The sequence below is a fragment of the Carassius gibelio genome, chromosome B13, assembly GCF_023724105.1.
Source record: "Carassius gibelio isolate Cgi1373 ecotype wild population from Czech Republic chromosome B13, carGib1.2-hapl.c, whole genome shotgun sequence".
Classification (NCBI taxonomy): Eukaryota; Metazoa; Chordata; class Actinopteri; order Cypriniformes; family Cyprinidae; genus Carassius; species Carassius gibelio.
In genome coordinates, this window is record NC_068408.1 from 14,869,422 (window position 1) to 14,876,720 (window position 7,299).

A 7,299-nucleotide genomic window follows, 5' to 3' on the forward strand; every position below is an offset into this window, starting at 1 on the left:
ATATATGTTTATACAAATACACATTTCATACACCCTTCAAAAGTTTGTCTTAGATTCTTAGTCTCACCAAGACTGTGTTAGTATGATCAGAAATACAGTAAAACAATAATATTGGTAAACATTATTATAATTTAAAATATATATTTTTTCAATTTTAATATGAAAATATATTCCAAGTGGCAAAGCTGAAGTTTCAACCATTACTTCAATCTTCAGTGTCACATCATGATTCAATCTGATATGCTAAATAAAATTTAGGAATCTTTGATGAAAAGAAAGGTATTCGGTAATGCGATAAATCATGGTAAAGAATATACACAATATTGTTATCGTGGGTACATCTAAATACTGTGAATAATTATACATTACAAATTATTCAGAATTTGGGATGCATTTTCAGAATACTTTTCCCATCAAATGGTCAAAATGCACAGCATCACTTTATGTTTCTTTAATCTGGACTACAACAAGCCCTAGATATTGTTTGAAAGTGTTTTGATTCTTTATTGTTTGTTCACACATTACATTATGGCTTCATTAGTTAACATTAATTCATTAGTTAACATAAACTGCCAATAAAAAAATATTTTGAACAATAATCAATCTTAGGTATTCCAATATTTTTATAACACATTGATAAAATTGAAAGTTGCAACTGTGTTATTTAATGAGCTAACATGAACTAAGACTTTTTAACAAAGATTAATAACTTCTGTGGCAAATGTAGCTATTGCTCATTGTGAATGTTAATGCATTAACTAGGTTAACTAATGTCTTATTGTAAAGTTATACCTATTGGTCTTCATAGTTCTTTTGAACTTTAATCTGTGTAAAACGTTTAACTTTATTTTTTCTGTATTGCTTTATTGTATTTAAATATTCAGTTATTTTGTATATTTTGTTATAAGAAAAAGTTATACTGTATTATGGCTGTATACAAACATTTCAATATTGTGATAATACCTTGATAAAAGCATTAATTGCAACATGAAATTTTGATACCGGCATATCCCTAGTAGTGACAGATCGCTGTAGCGCCTCAGTTCAAGCGGCATGTGAATTGATCATCTCTTCCTCTTTACTAGTTATAACATGAAATAAACATGAATGAACATCAGTATCTTGTTTCATCTGCAAAAAGATGTCAATAAACCATTTTTAAAGTTCAGGCCAACCTCCCGACATTGTCTAAATTGTTAGTCAGATATAAATAGTGGATTCGGCATTACGATCCGTCAAATCGCCTGTCAATAAAATTCCCTGTGAAAAGTCAATTATACTTTGTATTTGAATTTAAATGTGGAAAAGTCTGCAGTGCCTTGAGCATACTATGTATTAAATGTATTACTTATGTAGGATAAAGGGTGTAATGGCATTTTAATTTTTGATATTTAATCCAAATTACCCAATATCACTCCAGCAATGACTCAATGACCTAATGACCAGTATAAATATGGCAGTGGACAGCATGAGATGTGAGAGGAAGGTTGGATTGCTCATTAAGACAAGTTGCAGTGTGGTAGACAGGCTTATCTTCTATAATCCCTGTTGTCTCAGAAGTAACTTTCCCATCTCCTCTTATCCACGCTCTGCTAGTCTCCAGAGCTCATCTCGTTATATTCCAATTATCAGCGATTGTGTTTCGTCCCTTTGGCATGAAAGACACATTGAATAAAAGATCCGTGTTTTTGTAAGGTCCACATCAGTGGTGGTGGAAGATTGGCTGACACTGGAGTACAGACACATCTGTTTTATTCAAGTGTGAACGTGGCCTTGGGCAAATAATAATCTGAATCTAATTTTGAGAGAATGTGATCTTTTCTTTTCCCTCATTAGAAGGATTGCACAGTGCAAGTTTATAGTATTTTGTTATTGTTTAATTTTGAACAAACATTTAAAAAATACTGTGTTGCATTTCCCACAGATGTCTTCTGCTGCTGAGGACACCATAAGGTCTACAGCTGTAATAGATACAACAGCTGGGCAAATTTGTCGAGAAAAACAGTTTATTTATTGCGTGCTTCTGGATTTTATCTGCTTTTATTATTTTTGGTGTGTATTTATGACTTCATACCCTGGTACCTTGGGAACGATGGTCGTAGCATCTGTGTTTCTGAATGCACATGAACGCTTCTGACAGGATCTATGTATTTCCGTGAAGTTTCGAAAGGGTCATCAGTGGAACAATTGACTTGTGCATCTGCATCGCGACAGCTGGGTTCACCCCATTAGTATTCAGTTCAAGGCCTGGTGAATACAACCACTTTCCAAAAGAGACATGCATTCAACTCAAGCATATTGTCACAGATCAAGTCCATCTATCATGGTGCTCTTGTTCCTGACCATCCTTAAACCATCATACATTTACCAGCTAGTCTGGTTCAAAGGCATTGGACTGTGAGAAATAGATGATAAAGTTGATAGACCGCTACAGAAAAGTTTTTAATTTTTCGAATTTAATCCAAAAAATACATTTAAATAAAAAATGTAAATTAAACATTTCATAAATTGTATTTATATCTTATGATTTGTAATGACTTCAATAAAAGATAAACATTAACAGAAAAACTGTCAAAACAGCAGTATTGTTTCTGGATTTTAGGTAGGAAAAATAAATATTGCTGAATCTTTCATATTTATTATAAATTTTATGCCATATATAATACATTTTTTAGTTTATTTCTCTTTAAATGGAATTTCAGTGTGGTCTCAGACATTTGGACATAGTCAGTTTAAACAGTTAATTTAAATATTCAATTTAAACAAACAAACAAACAAAAAAAAAAGCATTTTTTATTGCATCTAAATTATATCAACATAAAATAAAAAATGAATTTTGTCAAATATTATTAGAGTTAGAATTAGACTGCAAAGCTGAATTTTCAGCAGTCATTACTCCATCACATGATCCTTCAGAAATCATTCTAATAAGCTGAGCACAGTTGAAAAGAGTTGGGCTGGGTTTGTGGAAAATCTGATACTGTCTTTCAGGATACTTTGATGAATAGAAAGTTCATATAAACGACTTTTATTGGAACTTGAACAATTTAAAAGTAATCACTGTCACTTTTGATCAATTTAATGCATCCTTGATTTAAGAAATAAATAAATAACTTTTATTTTCAAACAAAAACACTAGCATAAGTATAAACATTTACATACTCTTTATTATCTTTGCTGTTTTATTAGGTAAAGTAAGGTATGCGTAGTTCAGTTACGCCATAAAAAACTGCCATGCCGTGTATGTAAGATGAATGTGTAACATGTTTAGACACAGACCACAGTGATGTTGTCTTGCAGCAATCAGCCGTGTTCCCATAGAGCCCTCTAAAGACTCACAGTGACCCAGGGCAGACATGCCAGTGATCCCAGCTCCCCTTTGTGCCAGGTTACTAAACGCTAGAGCGATCAAAACAGGCCCAAGACCTGCCTCCTCCATCCCTCTCTTTTCAGCCCTCCCCTTGCCTCTCTCTTTCTTGTTTGTCTGTCCACTGCCTCCCAGGCTGTCTGTCTCCAATAGTGATGTGCGGTGAACAATAGTGAACTCTTTGTACCATAAAGTGCTATGGAGGCGGGGCCGCATGAAAGGGCACTTTCAATAACAAGCCTTTAAGAATCGATGGAAGACATTTTTCTCTGCTAAATTATTGCAGTTTGGTTGAGTTTATTAAACATTCTCATAACAAGTGACGTGCATTGTTATGGGAGATAACTGAGACAGCATGTAGTTAACATCAACTTCTGTTACTACTGAAATAATGAGTAGCTCAACTGTGACCTTTAGGATGAATGTCCAATGACCGAGCTCCCTCATACATATTACATCAGATTATTAAGTGAGTTTGGCTGCGTGGTGCAGACAATAGAGAGCTGGCCACAAATCACTTTAAACGCAGGCCAGTCAAGGTTTTAAGACCAGGATGCCGAGTATCGCCACCCAGGCAGTCTTTGAGTGATTTTTAGGCCTGTTTATCTAACATCTGGGGTCCCAAACATTCGGTTAACTGCCTCCTACTTTGAAAGTTTTTTTTTCAAGTGAGATACTTCTGTACTTGTTTTTCCCCTGCCAAGCAAAATGTGGTCTCATATTTTCTTAAAGTCATTATGATATTGAAATTAATCCCATATCTATACTTTAAACTAGTGTTATTTTATTGTGAACAATTCATGTGTGTATTTTATGACTATTCTTTTCATCTATATATCATAACTGAGTCTTCTCTCTGTTAACGCATGCCAGGCTTCTCCAGTCAATTCACGTCTGCATCTAATCAACAACAAATAAACATAGTCCCAAAGTCTCTTGCCTTCTCATGGAATGGAAAGATACAATAAATATAAGAAAAAAAACTTAAATCTCTGAATTAACTGAACTTTTCAAAATCAAATCAGTATTTTGATTAATCTCAAACCAATTTTTTTGAATCAGTTCACTAAAAAGATCCTTTCTAGGTAGCAATTGGTGAATTGTTTGCTATAAGTGAGTAATTCTCAACTAATTTGTCCAAACCATGTTCCTTCAGTTCCTTAAGCAATCATTCAATGAAGGTTGCCTGTTTATTCATTAGGTCTTATTAATCAAATGCTACATTCTATGTTATTGCTATATATTGCTTTATGCTCTTAGCCTTCTATAGTCAGTCTGGAAATTAATCACACACTTATAAAGGCAGAAGCTGTATGACACACTATATGTGTAATTTACTGTATTCAAAAGTGAATGATTGGATGAGTGATTGAGTTTGGAAGAAGCTTGTGAATGAGTGAACGAGTCAGTTTGTGTAAGTAAGTGAACAAGAATGATTTGTTTAAAACAAAGAATCATTCATGAAAGGAAACACTACTATGCAAACTTTCAAAGAAAGAATCCAACAACTTTACATATCCAACACAGGGTTCATATAAGCTCAGTGTCCAGTGAAACTTTTCTTCCTTCTCACCACGTTAATCTGTCAAGCCTCAGAGCAGCTTTCGCCTTTTCTGGACGCAAAACAACGGCGGTATTCAGTGTGGTTGTGATTTAGAGTGTGCTGCTTGGTCCCAGAGTTAAATCTGTAGTATTTGTCTGCATATAGAGGATACTGTGCTACAGGATAAACAACCGCTTAACAGCACACTGCATTTGAAAGTCAGAAACACTGATGCACTGATCGCAGATGAAGGCACCCAGTCAAAACCTTGCTTTTAATGCAATGCACGACTCTCTGGTGTGTTTTCCCAGTCCCCTTAAACTAACAAGCCATATGTTGTGCTGCAAGGTTCTGAAAGAACATGAGGAATCTGGTTGCGTCTGCGCTGTTTATGCTATTAGTGTCATAAAGAGTGGATTGATTCCATATATAAGGGCTCAGACTCAAACAACCTGTAGAGTAACTGAAATCTCTTGATGCACTGCAGCATACCACAAAATCTGGAGGCAGTTAGATGCATCTACATAACATACAAACTCTCCAACACCTGTTAAAGTAACTGCATGCACATTTACTACTAAGTATCTAATTTCTTCAATTAAGCATGCCTACATTTTAACATTCTAAAAGAAAGTTGGGAAAACACACTAAACAATAGCATTTCTATTCCTGTCGTGACAGTAGTTTTGATACTGTTATGTGCTATCGCACATTCTTTGCCCTGAGGTTTAACCTGGCACAGATACAAGCCTTTCTAATCATTGGTTTTAGCTGACAAAACCTCCCACATTTCAAAATAACATCCTGGTGCAGACAGTGTGATGACAATTTTAGATTCCAAGGACAGTTAACTTCCCTTCTTCCTGGTTACCATTGTGCTCTTGTGATAGCAGAGGTCCTCGGGGATAAATGGAACCCCCCTTTTTCCATACCACAAATTCACAATGGCTTAGGAAGAACTTTTACATGCATAACATAAAGCTTGTGCGATGCTGCAGTACCTGTGTTTACTACAGTTGCGTCTGGATGGTACCTTCTCAAATAGGCCGAAATTATCATTATATACTTAAAATAGTCACATATTAGTATGATTTTTTTTAATGTAATGTTTTTAAAAGAAGTCTCATACTCACAGTAATATTGGGAAATATTATTACATTTTAAAATAACTTTTTACAATTTGAATATATTTTGTGATGCCTGTGATGGCAAAGCTGAATTATCAGCAGCCATTGTTCCATTCTTCAGTGTCACTTTGCATATATGTGAAGAATCTGAAAACTTTTGATATAAGTTTTGATATATTAGACATTTTTGTTCACTTCATAATTCCCACACTTTCTTTTAAAAATGTGGAAAATAGAAAGAAAGAAAAAAAAGGTATGTGTTCAAATGTTTGATTTGTGGTGAACATGACTGTATACGTAAAAGCATGTTAACTGAGTGGTTTGTTTACATGTTGACATAGCTCTTTGAGCTCAGATTCCTTTATTCAGTCATGTATCTTTGGCATATATAGAGAGCCAGGAAGGATCTAAAACAAACAGGACACATGAACATAGAAAAGAGATATGCAGCCTATACATCCTGAGGCATTATGCAATGAACCCAGGACCACTGCACAGCCATCTGGAGAAGATATGTGGAAGCAGCCCCATTCTTGTGTGTTGAAATTATATTCGATTTTCTAGAAGAGCTTCAAGTGTCACAGTAGGAATGACAGAACTGTTGGCTCTGCACTATGAACTCTCTGACCTTTTTTTCTTGCTCATTTCAGATGAACTAATTTTTAAATGAAAGGAAATTGTGAACTGATTATGTATACCATCATAAAAAGATTAAACAAAACCGTTTTATGTAATACTCTGTTTCATATGCTCCACATTATGTTTGTGTGTAATAACATTCATTAGTCATTACTGAATGACATGTGGTCTACAATTTATAGAGGGCAATTTACATCAACCATAAGGAACTGTTGCCCAAGCATCCATGATATGCTTTCAAGTTTGTAGTCTTGATTTCATTTAGACTGTTTTGACTCCATCACGCTATTTTCCTGATCAATCCTATGAAGTCTGTGTTGTAATGATGGATACTGTGGTTAATGTAAGGGTAGCATACAGTGCCTATAGAAAGTCTTCATACCCCCTAATTTTTTTCACATTTTGTTATGTTGCTTTATTATGTTAAACTGCTTTAAATTACTTTTTTTCTCACATAAATATTCACCCCATTCACCATAATGACGAAGCCAAAACCGGATTAATTACGACTTTGCAAATGTATTAAACAGGAAACACTGAAAAAATGACATAGCCCAAGTCTTCATACCCTTTGCTTTGACACTTGAAATTTAGATCAGGAGCATTCCAGTTTCACTAGATCA